Source organism: Sycon ciliatum, chromosome 2 (assembly GCF_964019385.1).
Source record: "Sycon ciliatum chromosome 2, ocSycCili1.1, whole genome shotgun sequence".
NCBI classification, from domain to species: domain Eukaryota; kingdom Metazoa; phylum Porifera; class Calcarea; order Leucosolenida; family Sycettidae; genus Sycon; species Sycon ciliatum.
Window position 1 is genome coordinate 11,148,121 of NC_088644.1, and position 20,782 is coordinate 11,168,902.

At 47.9% G+C, this 20,782-nt stretch overlaps 1 protein-coding gene and 1 long non-coding RNA gene across 6 annotated transcripts in view; both read right to left on the reverse strand.

Annotated features, from left to right (window-relative positions):
• LOC135808669 (uncharacterized) overlaps window positions 1–20,782 on the reverse strand; it is a 66,454-nt gene that overhangs the window by 14,683 nt on the left and 30,989 nt on the right. The window contains exons 1-3 of one of the 5 annotated variants that reach the window (XM_065321888.1): window positions 5,691–5,912; window positions 5,000–5,058; window positions 145–317 (exon numbers count right to left, since the gene is read on the reverse strand). The gene's annotated coding sequence lies outside the window, so the exon portion shown is untranslated. Of the gene's footprint in view, window positions 1–144; window positions 318–4,999; window positions 5,059–5,225; window positions 5,671–5,690; window positions 5,913–20,782 lie in introns of those variants that run through there. The other 4 variants (XM_065321887.1, XM_065321889.1, XM_065321891.1 and 1 more) reach the window with 4 other exon arrangements.
• On the reverse strand, window positions 9,508–12,773 carry LOC135808668 (uncharacterized). The gene is made up of 3 exons (XR_010552104.1): window positions 12,358–12,773; window positions 11,887–12,173; window positions 9,508–10,479 (listed from the first exon to the last, which is right to left on the reverse strand). It is a non-coding gene; the product is annotated as an uncharacterized LOC135808668 (long non-coding RNA).

The window sequence follows — 20,782 nt, forward strand, 5'->3', positions numbered from 1 at the left end:
CATGGTATGCCTTGTATGGAAAGACAGCCCAGTGCATGTGGCGTCACTCTGTACAAACACCAGGAATGATGCTGCAATTGTGGCATTGCCCCGTGAAACAAGCACAGACTGAGCCCACTATGTAGAATATGGCTGGCCGCATACCTTGCAAAGCGATGGGTCCAGCCCGCCCAACAGGCTGCTTGGTCACCGGTGACGTGACACACACTAGTGGGCACCGTTGTGCGTGCGCATGCAGGGGGTAGGTGTAAGCGCGACTGCAGCACCTTGACGGGAGACCCGGACAGTCCAGCTGCCTACGTGCCCAAATAGTTCACCTGCAGAACACACGCAGCGGGCCACGAACACACAGTCATCACAGCAAACAGTACATGTAGTAAGAGATCAGCTGAGTGTAGAGAGCCGTGATCTCTGGCACTGAACCATCATGGCATCAACGGCTCTAAGCATTATCAAATTTGAATCTACACATATTACATTTACATATTTAAATAGTACAAATCTAATGTTGCCTGTGCCTGTGTATGGTGGGTCGCTAAGGGCCTTCCGTAAATACCGATATTTATTCCCGTAGCTATGCAGAAGACGTTACTTCAGTAACGTCTGGCGCTAGCCAGGGTCCACACAGCTTTAAAGGGGAAGTTAAGGCAAAAAATTAAAATTTCACCAGTTGTAGTCTTCGGGGTGCTGAGTCGAATGGTCTTGGTCCGAGAAAGCTGAGACGCTCCCTTCCTACTTGAATCCCAATCGAACTCGCGCACTTCCACCGAAACTGGGTGACTGCGCCCTACTAGATGGGGATTTGTATGCAAAATGTCACTAAAAGCGCCATTTCGTTCTTATAAAAGCACGGATGACCGCGATTGGCCCATATGTTGTAGTCTTTTGGACGCTGAGTCGACTGGTTTTGGTCCGAAAAAGCTGCGATGCAGCGTTCCTCCTTTATTCCCAATCGAACATGGTTGAACAAGTGGTCACGTGCTCCTGGGTGCCCAAATCACCTGGTCACCACGCCAGCAGGCGACAACTTTCACACCAAGGTTCAACTCGAGTTCAACTCGAGTGACAGGACTGCACCCAAAAAAGGTCAAACAGGCTAGTAAGTTGTACCCTGCAGGCACGGTGACCAGGTGACTGGTGTACGCAGGAGCATGTGACCGCTTGTTCAACCATGTTCGATTGGGAATAAAGGAGGAACGCTGCATCGCAGCCTTTTCGGACCAAAACCAGTCGACTCAGCGTCCAAAAGACTACAACATATGGGCCAATCGCGGTCATCTGTGCTTTTATAAGAACGAAATGGCGCTTTTAGTGACATTTTGCATACAAATCCCCATCTAGTAGGGCGCAGTCACCCAGTTTCGGTGGAAGTGCGCGAGTTCGATTGGGATTCAAGTAGGAAGGGAGCGTCTCAGCTTTCTCGGACCAAGACCGTTCAACTCAGCACCCCGAAGACTACAACTGGTGAAATTTTAATTTTTGCCTTAACTTCCCCTTTAATGTGGTGTTTGTGTGTTTGTTTGTTTGTGTCACGCCTGGCGCTATCCCGTATCTGTCCCGTACTGTACCGTATCAGCAAAGACAGCTGGCCACAATATTTTTGTTTGTTTGTGCCATCGACATGCCTGGCGCTATCCCATACCTGTCCCGTACCATCAATCGTACGGTACCATCAAGAGAATGAGTATGTATGCGAAGTGTATGGGGGGAATGCATTCAGTGCAGTAACATTTTGTCTGGATTTGTGTGCGAGGCCGAGATCCCACTAGCAGGCTGGCTGGGCCGCCTGTCGACCAGCCCGGGAATCGCATGTAGGCCGATAGCATAATAATTATAACGTATATACAGTCATGCAGATGTAAAGCAGGGAGTCATAATTAGTATGGGGAGATTTTCTGGAAAGAAATACGAAGTAGGGAGACGAGTAAATGCAATCAGAATGGATGTTAGTTGCCGTCAGTATAATAATAATAAGAAGAAGAAGAACGCCCGTGATCGGCAGAGTCAGCGCCGGTCCCAGGAAACGTCAGGACAGACATCCCGTCGACTCCAGAACGCCCGTGATCGGCAGAGTCAGCGCCGGTCCCATAGCTATGCAGAAGACGTTACTTGTACTTCAGTATCTCATTGAAACGTTTTTGCAATACAATGATGTAGCTAATCAAAGGAAAAAGCATTTCCATCAGTTCTAACAACATGCACGATGAGCTAGGCAACAAAGCATAGCGCAGGGCCCTGAGCTTCCAAGCTCTCTCGTTTATAAACGAAAACTAGTCGTTTCTCTTCAACCCCCTCCCCCCTCCCTGAGAAACGAACACATACAAATGGTACATAGTATCGATATTTTTGGTCTTTTTTCTGGACATGCTCACACATGCAAAATGTACATCGATATTTTTCGAGAAACGAACAGGCGCTCAACCCCCTCCCCCCTAAATGACTAGTTTTCGTTTCTAAATAAATATCTTTATCACATGGCACGTGATTGTTGCCCGTACTCCAGCGAATCAGCACCTTTCGAGCCGCGGGCAATAATATGCGATATTGCCCGCAAAAAAATAGTTTATTTCAGTGATCGCGTGACTACTCTGTAGACTGTACGACTCTACGACGAGTCGCAGTGTAGCATTGAGACGAAGATGGAATTCTTTTTGGAGATGAACATCCCGGCAATGGACATGGCCTCGGACGTCTGCCGCGTGGTGCTTGCAGGGATCATTTGTTCAGTCATGTTGGCAGCCTGACCGTCGGTAAGCTTGTGGATAAGATTCAGTTCTGCTCGAAGTGGTACTGTGATCACAAACAATTATTTGAAATAACACAAATTCAACTCAGCGTCGTGCGTTTTCATATTCTCGCAAAGTCACTGCCTGTGTGTGGTCTTCATGTGCCACGCAAAACTCTTACCAGGCTCATCTGTTCTCTGCCTTCACCTTTGCTTGAACAAACACAACAATTCAGGAATGTTTTGCAATGAAAAATACAGCTATCTGGAGCTGAAAAAAAGAAGAAAAATTGTCCTCAGAATTACACACCAGGGAGTCGTCAAATACTTGCACTTGTTGCAGTACTGTATTTGACAACTTCCTGATACACATGTAAACATGAAGAAACTCTTTGTGGTAGCACTCTTAATTTTTCAACTGAAATTATGATTCTGCTGTATTTTATTGTCGTTGCCATGTCTATTGCTATGACGATGCGGAGCCGGCACTTTTTTTCTGTCTCCGTCTTTCAGTACTGTATACTCTCTGATGGCCTGTAGCAGACTTTTTGTTAGGGTGTAGGAGAAATATCTTCATTTTCCTGTTTTGATAATGATAGCACATCAATATACATTGTGGTCATAATGTGTTGGCATTTGGGCTAATTTCAACAGCAGCCCATTGGTCTGCTCTGTGGGCCATGTGATAAATTTGTTATCGCATGGTTGCAAGGGCCTTATGGCATATTATTGCCCCGAGAGGTTAGCCCGAGGGGCAATAATATGCCATAAGGCCCTTACAACCATGCGATAACATATACATATTTACAGATGGCCCCTAAAGGAGAATTGACAGTGCAAACTTACAATGCTCCGACAACGTACCGTATTTCCTCGATTAATATACCCGGTCTTTTGTTTTTTTTGAAGAGGGTTGGACCCCCGGTCTCTTATTTGGGCATGGTCCATTATTTGAGCACGGTCCACTATATTTTCATCGGCACATCGCTGGAAATGGTGGATTTTTAACACGTCATAATATAGGTCCACTATATTTTCATCGGCACATCGCTGGAAATGGTGGATTTTTAACACGTCATAACATCGCCGATGAAAATATAGTGGACCGTGCTCAAATAATGAAAGAAAGCACTAGCCACTACAAAAATTGTAGTTGCGCAACCTAAAATCGCGTCCTTTTTTGATCCACCACGTGCTTTCTTAGTGCGCATGCGCAAAGCGATGAACTTAAATAAGAGTCTCTTATTCGGGCATGGTCTACTATTTTTCCGTGAGGCCTCTAGGAGGGTCTACTATTTGAGCATGGTCTATTATTCGAGCATGGTCCATTAATCGAGGAAATACGGTATGTGCAAATTGTGGGGCTACAGAGGGGAACAAAATTCAACTACATGTACAGGTCGTCCCCCGTTAATACGAGTCCGGTTAGTACATAAACCCCGTTAGTACATAAGAAATCTCAAGTCCCGGACGAAACTTGATCACTTCCATACAAATTTTGTCGGTTAGTACATAATTCGTTAGTACATAAACCCCGTAAGTACATAACATTTCTCCGTACCCGCATGCCACGTACCTCAATAGTACATAATTTGTTGGTCTTTTGGCCTTCCAGTGGAGGCACATCGTGTTCTAGTTTCTGCTTGTGGAGAAATCAGAGCGCATATGACAAACCGACAAAGATTTTTTTTTTTTTTTTTGAGTGACTGTACAGGCGCGGCTGGGCATGTATCGGGTAAACTGTAGAATCTTCGCCGACTGTGACCGTTATAACATAATAAATATTTGTATGTTATATCGAGGGAATCAAGAATATCTCACTCCCTAGTCACGGTAGCAAGAAACACTCAGAAAAGTTGAAAAAAGTGAAAAACTCTGGTACACAATCAAGTTATGTACACTTTCGTTTAGTACATAAACCCCGTTAATACATAACATTTGTCAAGTCCCAGAGATTATGTATTAACGAGGGACGACCTGTACTTGTAATCAGATTCAGCGCATCTAGAAGTACAGTGTACACGCACTCCTTGGTGCCCTGTATGCATTGCATCGGTCACACATTCATTTGTTGCATGCTGTGTGTGTGTGCGCGACTCAGAATTTGACACAAGCATAAATGACGCCATAATGCATGTGGTGACAGGGATCTCTGCATCTGTACAGTGCCCAGCGCATTGCAGCTCAAGTGCATAGTGTGCCATACATGTAGTTATACAGACATGGTTACTTTGCACGACGGGAAGATTCTGAATAGCGTTTGCCAGTACTCACTCGCACTTTAGTGAAATCCGCATACGAAACTTTCAATATGAGTTCCTTCACGTGTGTTTCTGTAGGCAAACAGACAACATGTTTAATTTGAGGAAAAACACACACACACACACACACACACACACATTGCACAGCGCCATTGATTGCGCTTCTGCTACTGCTACTACGTGCCCTGGTATTCATGGTGTTATGTGCGCAGAAAGCTGCTACTAGCAGACCTACATACCTGAAATTCAAGTGCAGCTATCACGCTCCGCAGGTTAGGCCGTAACTGCCGTAAGGGGATTCGAGGACGGCGCGGGTGCTTGTAACACAGACCATCCGTATTCAACTAACTGTTACTTCAAGACGTAGAACTATTTTCAAGTAGATTGGCTGGAAGTGACGAAACGCCCCTGTTATCGGTGCTATGCTGATCGCTAGAGGCCGCCTGTAACTCGTGCTACTCCTCAAACATGCTTGAGCAATTATCATGGACGCAGGAAGATGCTCCAATACCGGAACACGGTCATTGCCACTAGTTTAGTTAGCCTGCACTCTAGGGGGGCCCTTCACAACAACCAGGAAATGGCAGAGACCCCTTCCTGACTCAAACTACTGCACTCAGCCACGGGCGATTCCTGAAACTTTCATTGATTCCTGAAAACAATGTGCAGTCATGGACAGAGTAGTAACGGACGGACTCTCTTACCTGTAAACTGCAAGCGCTTGCTGTGTCGTTCTGTGGCCTCAACTCGGCTCGCTCGCCGCCATTTGGCTCATTCTGCTCGAGAGCGCGAAAACGCCTCCCATCTGCTTCGCGTCGGTATCGCCTGGGTTATACTTTTGGCCAGGATGATCGCCTTCAAGGGGATTTTCAAAAGTCGAACGGATTACATGATCATACATGACTCAACCAGGCCTTGTTTCAGTATGTAGACCGGCCAGAGCAGCACAGCCAGGTGCTAGGTGGCCTCTTGGGACTGTCGCCACGGCGTTGATAACACGAACTAATCTTGTTGCCGAAAGTCATCAAGAGCAACTGGAAGATCCCCACCAGCTCGGGGAAACTACCTGTTTTCCTTCACGTGACCTGCAAACCACTGACTCGGCAAGTGCAGTGGCAGATAGTGAGATAATGCTAGCTAATGCTGGATGTGTGCTCGAAAAGCATTGACATAAAAATGGGAGGAAATTATACAAATCTTGCGGCAGGCCTCGAATTCTGCTCCTTTTCTATACACATACCCGGGTACCAAACATACAAGAAAAAGCATCAAATTCTGCCGGTTATCATGACAATTATTTCATTATTATTGTTATCTGCCCTGTACATTATCTACCAAGGGAAAGGGCTAGCGTGCTAGTGGGCTAGGGCATTCTGTTACTTCTTTCGAAGTACATGACACTGTACTTTGTAGTCTTGTACTTTGTGTTTTTTATTGTAGCACCTCTGACCTGGCAGTGGGAGTGAGTAGAGACCTCGACTCGATGGCATTGACAACTTAATGAGGATACAGTCGGTTTGAGCAAGTGCTGCCGGTCTTGCTGGCTGATATAATAGTTAATACTGAGATAAAGCATGTACTGAGATAAAGCACTTCTGCAGTGTACATGTACATACAATCATGTGAATGACTGTACACATAACAGAATGCAGGAATGTGTTGGGACGTGCTGAAAGACATGCCGTGGGATTTGGTCTCGTGAGTTGCAATGCCCAAGCTGACATTAAAGGGGAAGTCCGGTGAAAAATTTAAATTTCACAGTCCGTAGAGTTCGGGTCGCTGAGTCGAATGGTCTTTGTCCGAGGAGGCTGCGGCTTATGGTTCGTCAGATACGCCCAATCGAACATGTGCGAATTTGAGCGCGCATCACCCAGATCCAGGTGATGACGTCACAGCGTGCAGCCAGGTAGCCCCACCATCTAGTTGTGTACAAAAATGGCCATATTCGGAGCGCGGTCGATTGGGGAACCGTTTGTCGCAGCTTCTTCGGACCAAGACCATTCGATTCAGTGTTACAAACACTACGTACCCTGTGATTTTCAGCACGGTAACCCTGGAGGTTATACCGTATTATAGCCGTTTCCGAGTTAGACTTTTCCGTCAGCCTATACCGTCTACGCGCTCTGCGCTGCGTGCATGCAGTGCGTGCAGTGTGTTATCTAGCTGTACTGTAGTGCAGTCAACAAACTCATCACAGACGGAACTACTCCCGCACTGCCGTGCTGGGGTAGTATGTACAAGACTCGAGTCACAACTGACAGAAGACTCAGAAAACTAGTCAACACACGGACTTGTCATGTACTACACTATCAGTCGTTCAGTCATGTAGTCAGAGAACGTGCGTTTCTCCTTGCCTGTGCCGGTGGTTGTGCTTTGAGAAAGAAAATTTTAGTTTTCCGCACCCGCCTCATTATTTTATGTTACAGCGATGAGTGCACAACCGTGACAAGTGACAAAACAGCGAACAGCTCCCGGACCTAGAACTTTCAGATTCCATAGCGTTGCGAGCGAAGAGTCGTGCCAGTGGTTCAAAGAGCCTGCACTGTTCTCCAATTGAGTAGTCCGAAATATTCCAAGTTCGCACCAAAACATCACCATGTGGCAGGCTACTGGAGTCTAAGCGAATCTAATCGGTATGGAACAACATTTAGAGCACTCGCATCACTCTTCTCCATTTTGGCGACCCTGCTCTCCAGCGATCTGATCAGCCTCGTCTGCAATAGCTGCTGCTTCTTCATCAGTCGGAAACTCAGTAGCGCTCACTCTTGACCGGCCCGCGTGGCCATTTCTTCAGCTGCCGAGGTTCTCAGCCCCAGACCGAACTCATGAAGGTCAGCCATGGCTGCATCCTCACTCTCACAAGGAGTTACCAGTGGTTACAGGTCTTCGGGGTCGCTTGCACCAAACTATCAGTCGCCAAATCATTTGAAATAGCACTGACACTATTGCTTTCACGCACTCCTTTTGACCTAGCTGCACGCTATGACGTTGCAGAGGGTGTGGCGCGGCCGCATGACGTCATGGCGCAGCCCCCGAAACTCAGTTTTTCAAACGGAAATATCTCGAGAACGCTTTGTCGGAGACACGTGGGACCAACACCATTCGACTCAGCGCCCGAAACTCTACCGACCCTGAAATTTAAATTTTTCACCGGACTTCCCCTTTAATTGGGAAATGAATCCGGGGTTCTTTTGCACTTGAGTCGTTGAGAAGCCTGCGTCCGTGAGAAGCCTGGCTGGGTCTGTAAGAAACATGTGACTGTGGCGCTGGCAATGGCATTGCACTGACACCAGGGAGTCGTATAGACCCGGGAGGCGACACGCGCATCACTTGTGCACAACCATGATCGACTCAACGATTCAAAATATTACGACCTGCTCGGTGTGGGACAAGTCCGTACATAGGTCATAGCGCGCGGGAAATCCATACATAGCGTCGTCTTCGTCCTTTCGCTGAACAATTGTGGTCAGACTTTCGATCTCCATTGCCGAAATACGGCCATCTGTGGCCATCGCTGAGGAGTTCACTAATAAAGGGTCTTGTTCACTGGCTTACTCACTGGCTTTGCACTGCCACTCGAACTCTGAGGCACTTTGACCACCTAAGATGAGGTAATCCTTTCTTTACAAATTGCCTCAATATTTTCTCAACTTTAGGGCAATGAAGTAATTTTTTTCCTCGTGACTAACTTCGACCGACCAAGTTGCCCTGTCCCAGTGATCTACAATACTTATATTGCACATTTGTGAAATATTGGACCTATCCAGATAAACGAAATGACTTATTTTCGAAATTACATTTTCCAAAGTTTTCCTTCACAAATAGTCCCAATTTGTTCTCACCTTTAGGGCAATGAAGTAAATTTTTTCCTCGTGACTAACTTCGACCGACCAAGTTGCCCTGTCCCAGTGATCTACAATACTTATATTGCACATTTGTGAAATATTGGACCTATCCAGATAAACGAAATGACTTATTTTCGAAATTACATTTTCCAAAGTTCTCCTTCACAAATAGTCCCAATTTCTTCTCACCTTTAGGGCAATGAAGTAAATTTTTTCCTCGTGACTAACTTCGACCGACCAAGTTGCCCTGTCCCAGTGATCTACAATACTTATATTGCACATTTGTGAAATATTGGACCTATCCAGATAAACGAAATGACTTTTATTCGAAATTACATTTTCCAAAGTTTTCCTTCACAAATAGTCCCAATTTCTTCTCACCTTTAGGGCAATGAAGTCAATTTTTCTTCAGGACTAACATCGGCTAACAAAGTTGCGCTGTCCCAGTGATCTACAATACTTATAATCATTGCACATGTGAAATATTGGGAGTCACAGAGTGAGGAAATGGCCTAAATTGAAACTTGAACTGTTCTGCCAAGTTTTATGCAGTGAACGCAGGGCTGAGAGCCCGCAAGAGCCATTCCGGAAGATCTTGTGCGCCACCAACCGAACCTTCGGTGAATGTTCACAAGGTTAGAAGCTCGCACAGATAACACACATTGGATGCTAATAGTAATAGTAATACAATGCACTCAGGAATGTGTGCAAATACGACAGAATTAATTCCAAATAAAGTCAACAATAGCTGCCTCAACACAGTGCTATCATTCCCCTATCAACCTTCCGTATTTTCCATATTTGTACGGAAAATCACTACTTCGTCCGCGCTATGGCTTTTGAGAAAAATGTACGGAAAATTGAACGGGATTGATCAGTATGTATAAGCATTGCAAGTGCAAGCTGAGCGATGAAAAGAAGAGAACCGAGTGGAAAGAAAACGCTGCAGTGGAGAGTCCTTAGAAAAGACTTAAAAAATATCAATAATATCGCTGCACGAGATCATCCTTATAAGTTATAACGTCAGCTGATCGTACTGTGGTTGATTCATACGGCGGTAAATACACACCTGCCTACACACGCTCTCTAAGCTGAAAAGTTATTCTGGCACAGAGCTCTCCTTCCCACCACCACCACCATCATCAGTTTGCGTCTGGCGCCTAGTCGATGCAGGGTGAGTGGTGTCCGACATAGCAGGCTGGTACATCAGGTAGCGTATGGCGCATAGCAGATGGCACAGCAACAACATAGCTTGATTGCGACGTACCTTTCGTCCCGGCTGGACTCATCAGGCAATCTTCTTCTTAGATGTCTTCACAAGGAGCTTGACTCGGGAGAATGAAGTTGAAGACTCCACTGCAACTGCACTTATGGTTGGTTCATATGGTGGTAAATACACACCTGGCAATATGGGGGTAAATACACGCCTGCCCAGACACGCTCTCTAAACTGCAAAGTTATTCAGGCACAGAGCTCTCCTTCTCACCACCACCACCACCACCATCAGTTCGCGCCTGGCCTAGTCGGTGCATGGTTAGCGGTATCCGACATAGCAGGCTGGCACATCAGGTAACGCATGGCACATAGAAGATGGCAACGACATAGCTTGATTGCGACGTACATTTCGTTCTCTCGGTTGTGCTGTAGCCTGAAAAAGGAAATAAGACAATGCATCCACATGACACAGACAAGTAATTACTGTTACAAATAATGCATACTGCTTGATAACAGAGAAAGAAAGTCAGTAGTCACACAAGTTTTTGGTCGTCCCTGAAACGAAGATCGTTCCAGGGGGGGGGGGGGGGGGGGGAGCTAAAATCTCAGTCGACTGACGCTATGCATACACATGTACATGCATGCGATTTTCGTCGTCCATTCATTTCGGAGGGTGGAGAGGAGGTCCGAGTACGAAATGAATGATGTTTTTTCAGGGATGACTAATCACTTTTGCGATGACCCCTTATTGCATCAATTTATCGTCTGAACTGCGCAATTGAGTCCCACTTTTATTATGTTGGGTCCAGATTTCAAGACTCGTGAAGTTCGAGGCGAAAAGCAGGCCAATGAAGGGACGCCAGTAATTCAGTCTAGTCCGGTGTCATGGAGAGGGGCCGATGAACCGGCAACAAGAGAATTCAATACGCATGCTACTCTTCAGTTCATTGCTGGGGAAGACTACTCAAGGCCACGTCACTCCGGCAATTCAATGTACAAATCAGCAGCAACACTTGCAAACGTATTCCTACCAGCTGACCAGCAAGTTACCAGCCATCAGCTCTTCAAATAATTTCAACTTAACAAAGAGAGGAGATGGACAGATCGGAAAGTATCGTGGCAAGCTCAGGACAACACACGTCCGGCCCTATGTAACAACAGTGGAAAGTGCGTGCCATGGTATATTTTCGAAGGCATATCAAGAACCAGCTAATGTGGACTGGGAGTCCATTTGCATCGTCCGATCAGCTGCTTCAAGTGCCGTGAGCCAATGGCAAACACATTTGACAGAGACTACTACCTCTACTGAATGCAACTTTGGCATGGCAGAGATCTACAAGCACGTTATCTTATCTATCAATAGAGTTGTATCCTCGTATGACTATGTGAAGTGTGAGGTCGCACTGTACTGCAGACGCGTCTATGACCTGGTTGGAAATGTACGCAACAGTTCCCACCCTCTTGACCAGAGATCGCACACACCCTAGGGTTTTGATGGGTTTGTACGACTCCCAGCTCTTGACTTTTGTTGGGTGTACGAGACGCACGCACAGTTTTCTTAGGGGGAGTACTTTTTCATGTAGTACTGAATGCGGCAAGTAGGACTCGCCCATCCGCCCCTCCCCAAATGGATCTACTCGAATGGTTCCGGAGGTACGGGTGCTCTGGCGGGATTTTACGACATACACAAGCGCGCACACACGCACACAATATCACGCACACACATACACACGAACGCACGCTATGTCGCACGTCTTGGGCATGGCTTCGTGAATACAAATAATAATTTAATGTTATAATTTATAGGATCCAAATGTTAGAGCAGCTTTACAAAACCTACCGTTCAATACCGGATCATCTTGTGACAGCTTCCTTGCAACACCCATGACTTGACCCCACTTCGTCACAAGTTGACGTCGGGAAATCGTTCACACCGGAGTTGGGACACGACTCATTGAAATCCAGGCCTATCTGCAGCTGGGAGCAGGACAGAGCTGATGGACGTCAGCAGCGGCTGTAGAACAACCATAAACGAGTCTTCTTTCTCCGCAGTCAGGCGGGACAGCAGCTTTGCAACGCAAGCTTCTTGCCTTCTGTGGGTCTTTAGCGGCTGGGATTCGGAACGCTCTGTAGAAACCATTGAACAAGTACTGCACTCTATCAACCCACAAGTATTTCTTCCAATTCATGATTATTCGCAACCTTTTATGCAGTACGCGCACCAGATCAGAAGCCGCTAAGTAGCAAGGTTGAAAGTTTCAAGACAAATTGAAAAATATAATAACATAGAAAATTAGAATTCAAACCATACCTGTGGCCCAAGCCAATACAGACTGAGCGTTCACGCGAAGAGAACGTAGATCTACGTCAGCTGAGGTTTCCTTAGGATCAGGAGGTGATTCTTGACCCGGATCTGGATCGCGATCAGCAGCACTCTCTGCCTCAATCACGATCATCAAATGCAACTTGGAAAAGTAGTTCATTCTTCTTCTTCTTTTCGAGCTACGATTTCCCACGATCCTATCGATCCTGCACGAGTCCGTTCCCCAAGGAGTGCACTCCCAAAGGCAAAGTCCCATGGCATAAGTACGCGGAGTAGTTGGTTTATAACTCAGGGCACGCACCGGGGATATCTGAGGGAAAAGTGGGAGAAAGTGCCGCGAGTCAATCATAGTCGGCCCGGAAGGCCTCGTGTCGCCTCCCGGGTCTATACGACTCCCTGACTGACACCATGGCACATCTCTACCCATAAGGAATGACAAGCGCCTGCTACTGTGCTAGCGATGATACATGTACATGTACGTCTAATGTAACAGGCTGCCAAACAATGCTCTATGCCCAGGCAAGGGCAGAGCATACCAAACAATGCTCTATGCCCAGGCAAGGGCAGAGCCTACCACACAAAGGCAGAACAAAAGAGACTAAAGGCCTTTCTGGAACTCTTTAAAACAAAACTCAGACTTACGGAAAAGCCTTCAGTGGTCTTTGTCACAATTGTGGTTCTGCCTTTGCTTAACTTCGTGTACCATGATGATACAGTCGTCCCTCTCTAATCCGGCACTTTATAATCCAGCACCCTCGATAAACCAGCACAATTTTCAGTAGCCAAAATGTCCTCTTCATGTACATTGCAGCAGTAAATCAGATTTGTTAATCCAGCACCCTCCCTAATCCAGCAGATTTTCGTGGCACAAATGGTGCCGGATTATAGAGGGACCACTGTAATAATAATAATCATGTACTCGTATACATACACAACAGAGACGAAAGGCTTTGTAGCTGTAACTTTAAGTTTCACGCAGTTCAGCGATCATCAGACAGCAGCATTCAGCATTTGCTGCTGTCTGATGATTGCTGAAATGCGTGAAACTTAAAGTTACAGCTACAAAGCCCTTCATCTCTGTTGTGTGTGTGTGTGTGTGTACTGCTCTGTACATTCATGCATTGAGCACTCTACCTCGAGCTGCCTGGACCCGCCTTGTTTGTACATGATATATGTACTCGTACGTGTGCATGTAGACGATGTACATGACAGTCCTGCTCAATGAAATCCAGTCACCATGGTCACGTCACTCAAGTTTGAGCCTGGCACCATTTCGCTGCCCAGTGTTCGCAGGTCTAGGACTGCGCAACGCCCGGCGCTTTCTCGAGTGATGCGACTGGATTTCATTGAGCAGCACTGTTTAGTCAACTTTGTGTATAACGACACTCGGCGGGGCATCAGAAAAAGAGTCCTTATTCGCGAAGTGTCGTTATACCCGAAGTCTTATTATATGTATACAGGTACAGTCGTCGCCAAAAAAATCCGGCCAAATGCAATGCTAGCTACCGGTAGCTGTACTGGGCCGCATGCACTGTATCATCGTGGTAGTGGTAGACCGGGTCTACATGTAGTGCAGTTACTTCATTGACATTGTTGACAGGATAGGCGCTAGGCCCGCAATACATACGACGGTTCGATACCGGAACGCCTTGACAGCCCAATTATTATTGGTATAAAACCGATCATCAGCGTTGATTGTTCACTCGAAAAAATATTATGTTTGTGGAAGGAAACTGGCATGTTGAAGTTTGTTCTGATGTCAGAGTCGATCGAACTGAGCCACTCCTTTGTGTTGACCCATTGCCTCAAAGTTGCCCAATTTTTCGCTTCGAATCAGAGGTGGCGCCAAACCTGAAAGGTTTTAGAGTGCACATCAAATTCTCTCTTAGTCTGAAATTAGGTAATTGCTATCGCTCCACGACGGCCAGTACAGAGTAACAATAAGCCTTGCGTGCACGCGTGTGCTTCCATTAGTTTTGATCGGTATGCGGTGCTTATTGGCGAGAGGTGAGCCGCTGTTTACCTGGGATTAGCCCCATCCCTCACACAAACAAGTCAACAAAGAGGCATCTTTGGATTGAGGAGTGCTGGTTTCGAAACAACTGGTTTGAAGCTCAAAGTAGAGCTGGTGTTAGCTCAGAGCAGAGCTGCTGTTAGCTCAGAGCAGAGCTGCTGTTAGCTCAGAGCAGAGCTGCTGTTAGCTCAAAGTAGAGCTGCTGTTAGCTCAAAGTAGAGCTGCGGTTAGCTCAAAGTAGAGCTGCGGTTAGCTCAAAGTAGAGCTGCGGTTAGCTCAAAGTAGAGCTGCTGTTAGCTCAAAGTAGAGCTGCGATTAGCTCAAAGTAGAGCTGCTGTTAGCTCAAAGTAGAGCTGCTGTTAGCTCAAAGTAGAGCTGCTGTTAGCTCAAGGTAGAGCTGCTGTTAGCTCAAAGTAGAGCTGCTGTTAGCTCAAAGTAGAGCTGCTGTTAGCTCAAAGTAGAGCTGCTGTTAGCTCAAAGTAGAGCTGCGGTTAGCTCAAAGTAGAGCTGCTGTTAGCTCAAAGTAGAGCTGCTGTTAGCTCAAAGTAGAGCTGCGGTTAGCTCAAAGTAGAGCTGCTGTTAGCTCAAAGTAGAGCTGCTGTTAGCTCAAAGTAGAGCTGCTGTTAGCTCAACGTAGAGCTGCAATGCTAAATGGATGTAATATAGCGCAAGGCAGAGCCGCAGCAAATAGCTAGATAACACCAGTTGTGAGAGTGGACCCGATTAGTGGGTATGATAATTATGATGGTGTGAATAAGTTGGATAGGGAGGGATGGTGGGAAAAGAAACACTGCTGAAGCACGATCCGTTGTCTGGAAGAGCACAACAGGGCAAGCAAGATTTGTTTTTCTTTTCCGCAAAATGGGCTGGTGCCATTTGTGATTACGCAGCAAAACAAAGCGCATGACGTCAGTCTTGAATGCAGTACAAAGCAATGCAGTGCAGTGTGTGCGCTAGTTCGGATTGTTGCTAACAAGTACTAGCACAGCTAGTACACCATTAGCCCCATCCCTCACACAAACAAGTCAACAAAGAGGCATCTTTGGATTGAGGAGTGCTGGTTTCGAAACAACTGGTTTGAAGCTCAAAGTAGAGCTGGTGTTAGCTCAGAGCAGAGCTGCTGTTAGCTCAGAGCAGAGCTGCTGTTAGCTCAGAGCAGAGCTGCTGTTAGCTCAAAGTAGAGCTGCTGTTAGCTCAAAGTAGAGCTGCGGTTAGCTCAAAGTAGAGCTGCGGTTAGCTCAAAGTAGAGCTGCTGTTAGCTCAAAGTAGAGCTGCGATTAGCTCAAAGTAGAGCTGCTGTTAGCTCAAAGTAGAGCTGCTGTTAGCTCAAAGTAGAGCTGCTGTTAGCTCAAGGTAGAGCTGCTGTTAGCTCAAAGTAGAGCTGCTGTTAGCTCAAAGTAGAGCTGCTGTTAGCTCAAAGTAGAGCTGCTGTTAGCTCAAAGTAGAGCTGCGGTTAGCTCAAAGTAGAGCTGCTGTTAGCTCAAAGTAGAGCTGCTGTTAGCTCAAAGTAGAGCTGCGGTTAGCTCAAAGTAGAGCTGCTGTTAGCTCAAAGTAGAGCTGCTGTTAGCTCAAAGTAGAGCTGCTGTTAGCTCAACGTAGAGCTGCAATGCTAAATGGATGTAATATAGCGCAAGGCAGAGCCGCAGCAAATAGCTAGATAACACCAGTTGTGAGAGTGGACCCATGAAACCAGCACTCCGTTAGCTAAGCACTATTGACGCACAGCAGGGGTCAATTAATGTCAGCACAGGCAAGCATTGTGCAGCTAGAGTTCAGTAGCTTATTACTCACCCGAGTTGGGGATCATGTCATCCATGGCACGGCAGCAAGCCAGGACGATAGCTGGCGCTTACCGCTTGTTGTAGTCCGGATGTAGCATAGACACGCATCGCTCTTTCCACTGACCTGCCACTCGGAAGAAGGAGTCGGGGGCACTAGCCATAGCAGCGGTGGTGGCTGCACCAATGTGGACCGAATGCCCGGAGTAGTTCGACTGGGATGGTACACCGGCCGCAGCGACAAGAGACCATACTGTTACTGTGAATGACTGCCTGGTCAGCTGCTGTCTGTTCGAGAGTACGAACAAGAGTTGCTCCGGTCCCTCGCGACGAGTGACAAATGGGTAGCTAACAATGGCACGGATCGGGCAGTACGGCGGTACAGACGGGCCAATGTCACTAGTAACGCCTTTACCGAATGGGTCCGTCTTGGATGAAAGCAGGAAGAGTTGCAGGCGTCCGTCACCAGGAGAGCTAGTACAGCCCCGTGTGATGCCATTAGTAAATTCAGCACACCGAAGAAATCCAAAGAAGCAGCATGGCGGCTTGGTAGAGCAGCTTGTCATGGCCATTCAGGATACTACCTTTCCGGCGTGCATCCGTCAGGTGTCGTAGGATTGGCATAGTTATAGGAAGGCGAGGGGTGAGTACAGCCGTACCATGGCATCGCTGGATGCCCTTCAACACCCTCTTCAGAAGCCACGCATCTACTAAGGGGCCGGCAAACCCATTCTCAAGGTGGGCTTTATGCACCGCACTCGCATACACAGATACAGTTCAGGGCACGCTGATCATAGTTCACGCATGAATGTGTGTCCAGGAACGATGACTCGGGCAGCAAAAGTGAGCTTCCCCAGGAGGGACTCGAGTTGACGCTGGCCGATGCTGCGCTCGCTGATAGTAGCCATGAGTGGCGCACGGATCTCGGACAGCTTGTCCTCTGGTAGCCGAGCTTCGTGGCGCTCGCAGTCTAGGACAATACCAAGGAAGGTCAATGATGGTGGTGGCCCTTCGAGCTGGGATGGAGCAAAGAGGAGTGCCGAGATACGTGAATGCCCGGAGGGGGATGGTGAGTTGCTGGTTGGCTGCAGCCAAACCAGTGGAGATGTCGAGAAAGTCATCGAGGTAATGAAGCTGGTGATCTATAGCAAACTCGTGCTGCATGATCCAGTTGACTGCTGTGGCTACTGAGTCAAAGACGGCTGGGCTGGAGCGGAGGCCGCAAGGTAGAAAGCGCTCGTAGTAGTAGGAGCCTTCCCAGCGAGGTCCTGACGGCGGACTGGGATCTGCCGAAATGCACTGCGTACATCGAGCTTGGACAAATACACAGGCTGTGGGCATGACCTGATGATGTTGATCGCGTTGTCAATGCTCGCGTAGTGCAGAGAGAGCGGCTCGGCAGGAATGCTGTCGTTCGCGCCGGTGCCTTCCGGACTAGACAGATGGTGGATCATTCGCAGCTTGCCGTTCTTTTTGGGGATGGCACCAATACCAGAGTGGCGCATGAACTGAAATGGAGGTGACGGAAATGGGCCTGTGGTCTCGCTGCGGGCGCAGGAAGCAGCTAATTGCTCGGATATAAATGCCGAGTGAGTGAAAGCCAAGGGTAGATTATTAGAGAAAACCGAAATGTCGTGTTGGCCGGCAGATCCAATAGTAAAGCCACGGCGCAGGCCATGGAGAACATACGCAACACATGATTGATCTGAGTGGTTACGTAACAGGCGGGCAAAGTGGTCAGCTAGCGGTGTGGTGTCTGCAGAGTGTATAGGAAAGAAGCTACATACCGAGTCAAGCGATTCAGTAGCCATTCTGCTAGGAGCGGCGGGGTGGCCGATTGGCTCCGCGCTGCTGCTGGCTGCACATGATGCATGGGTGGTCCTTGCCACACTGGCTGCAGGTGTGGGAGAAGCGGCACGACGATGAAGAACAGCGACCTCCATTGAAGTTGCGGCAGATTTCTTGGCCGTCGCTAGTATGGTTGCGACCACTGGAGGTAAATGCTGCTGGCTTGGAGACGAAAAGGACACAAACCGCCCCTGGATGGAACGTCTTACATTGAGCGCATTTTGGGTGTGCATGGCCTGTGACAGCTATCTGCCATAGGTTCACGTCGATGGTGTCCAACCTCTTCGTGCCTGGATACTGGGCCACGAGCATCCGCAGCTGGCGGTCGTACTCTAGCCACGCGCTTGGGAAGAACTGGCGGTTAGCAGTCGGGATCAACTGCTGGTACGCAATCAGTTCAGCAGTTCAGCAGTGCGGTGTAGGGCAGCAGCCGCGATAACAGACATGTATGTGGTCCATGCCTCGAGCCGGGTAGCTACATGTATATTTATCGTGAACCTTGCGACGCACCTGCTTCGCGTCATCCGACTCAACGATATTTAGCTGGCTATTGTTATTCGGGCTGTGCACCAGCCGGAATGTTGGGCCGGAAGTGTGCAAGAATGTCAGGCAACAAACTTGAAAAATCTACGAACTCCCCTCGCAAGATACGTTCTTGCACAGCCTTGGGCACAGCTGGTGCAGGTGGCTGGTCGGGTGGGTTACAGGAGCTTGACCTGGCGTGGTGGCGGCAGCTGCCGCATTGCCTTGGCCTTGGGTGAGGAGCGGCACAATGCTCTCCGATAATAATAAAATGGCGGCCGACCAAGCCGACTACACCTCGTCCCGTACGGGAGCGCAGAGATCCGTTGAGCCCGCGTCACCTGAGCTGGCGGAGGAGGCATTGGTGCACGTCGGGCTTCTGGGCTCGCGAGCCGTGTCCGCACTGTCATGTTGCTGGTTCTCCTGGCCGGAGCTACCAAGGGCTAGTTGTGCCAGCAAACGGTGCTGTAAATACTTTTACTCAGTTTCCTTTCGGATTCAAGCCGCGCTGAGAAGGCTCGCCGCGGAGGGCTTGGCAAGGCATTGCCTTGACAGTGTCGACAGTAAGGTCAGCCGGCTGCCATACTGGAGAAATACAGTGTCGAGGTGACACTCGGGCTGGCAGCAAAGCTACGAAAGGAAAAGAAACACTGCTGAAGCACGATCCGTTGTCTGGAAGAGCACAACAGGGCAAGCAAGATTTGTTTTTCTTTTCCGCAAAATGGGCTGGTGCCATTTGTGATTACGCAGCAAAACAAAGCGCATGACGTCAGTCTTGAATGCAGTACAAAGCAATGCAGTGCAGTGTGTGCGCTAGTTCGGATTGTTGCTAACAAGTACTAGCACAGCTAGTACACCATAAGAAGTTGATTTTTCGAAAGTCGTAAAACTCAAGTCGCAGTGCGAAGCAACACGTCAAAACTCACCTGCTTGGTATGGCGCTTCTGGTCATCGCAGAGCCATGAAATTGTGGCTCGGAGTATAACACATCGTAGTCTCACTGTGACATACATGTATGTTTTCTAATCATAATACCAAGAGAGAATGTGAATATTGAGTCCGTTCCGGTTTGCAACCTACCGGTACGGTATGTCCTGAAACCGTCGCCTTGGCCTTCGACACTCACTCAGACTCAGCGCAGCGCTCAACCCGACTGCAGCAGGCAGAGTGCGGCGCAGACTGTTCAGTGCTGTCCAGTGGCCTTGTAGACTAGTGCACGTATGGTGCCACTCCAGTGCATGAACCCGCGATGAAGTACCGCGTACCTACCATACCTATGTACGTTTATCCTTGGCATTGGCCGGATTTTTTTGGCGACGACTGTAGTATGGACTTTGCTCTGGGCATGGAAATTCTGTCGTTATTCGTGAATTGTCGCTATATCCGCAGTCGCTATTAGCGAATTGTCGTTTTATCCGCAGTCGCTATTAGTGAAGTTGACTGTACATGTATTGAGAAACAACAGGCACCATGATCAGGTCCTGCCTGGAGGCGGACGGGCGGACTCTTCAACAGTGTGCTGGGAGTGAGGCGCATATCGGGAGCTTCAACACGGTGGTGTGGCCTGGCGCAACTTTTCGCATTGTACCAACGCCCTCAACGTACATGTACATGTGTACATGTACATAGTGCATGACATGTACAGTACATAGTGCATGTACAGTACCTGAAACGCTGATTCCTAATACAGTATTATGATACACTCTAATAATATCAACAACACTGAACAGTAACAAGAACACTGAACAGTAGCAATAACACTGAACAGTAGCAACTCAGGACGCGAACATGTTGGAACAAATAATCACGAACAAAAAGTCAAAACCCCGTTACCAGGTGCACAATCGGCATTGTGTTCACAGGTTGCTAGGAAACCTCTGCCGGGGGGGGGGGGGGGGGGAGATAGTGCACACGCCAACACTTGTTTTACTGGATCTGAAACTGTAAATGGACCACGACAACTTGAACAAGTGCACAACAAGTGCACCACGACTGTGAAGAGTGATTCTTCCCAGGTTAGCCTTCCACAGAGTGCATGTGATTTGCCGCATTCGTGAATACGCAAACTCTTTCAACGCTCCCGCAACGGGCCTCTGACTAGGGCCCGGTGTAATATGCCCGAAACTTTGCCGAAAATGCTTTTGGGAAATTCTCGTAAACCTTGCCGAAAATGCTCCCAAACCTTGCCGAAAATGCTCGGAAAATGCTCACTTTTTTGTAATCCTCAGCAGTCAGCACACGCCGTCAAAAC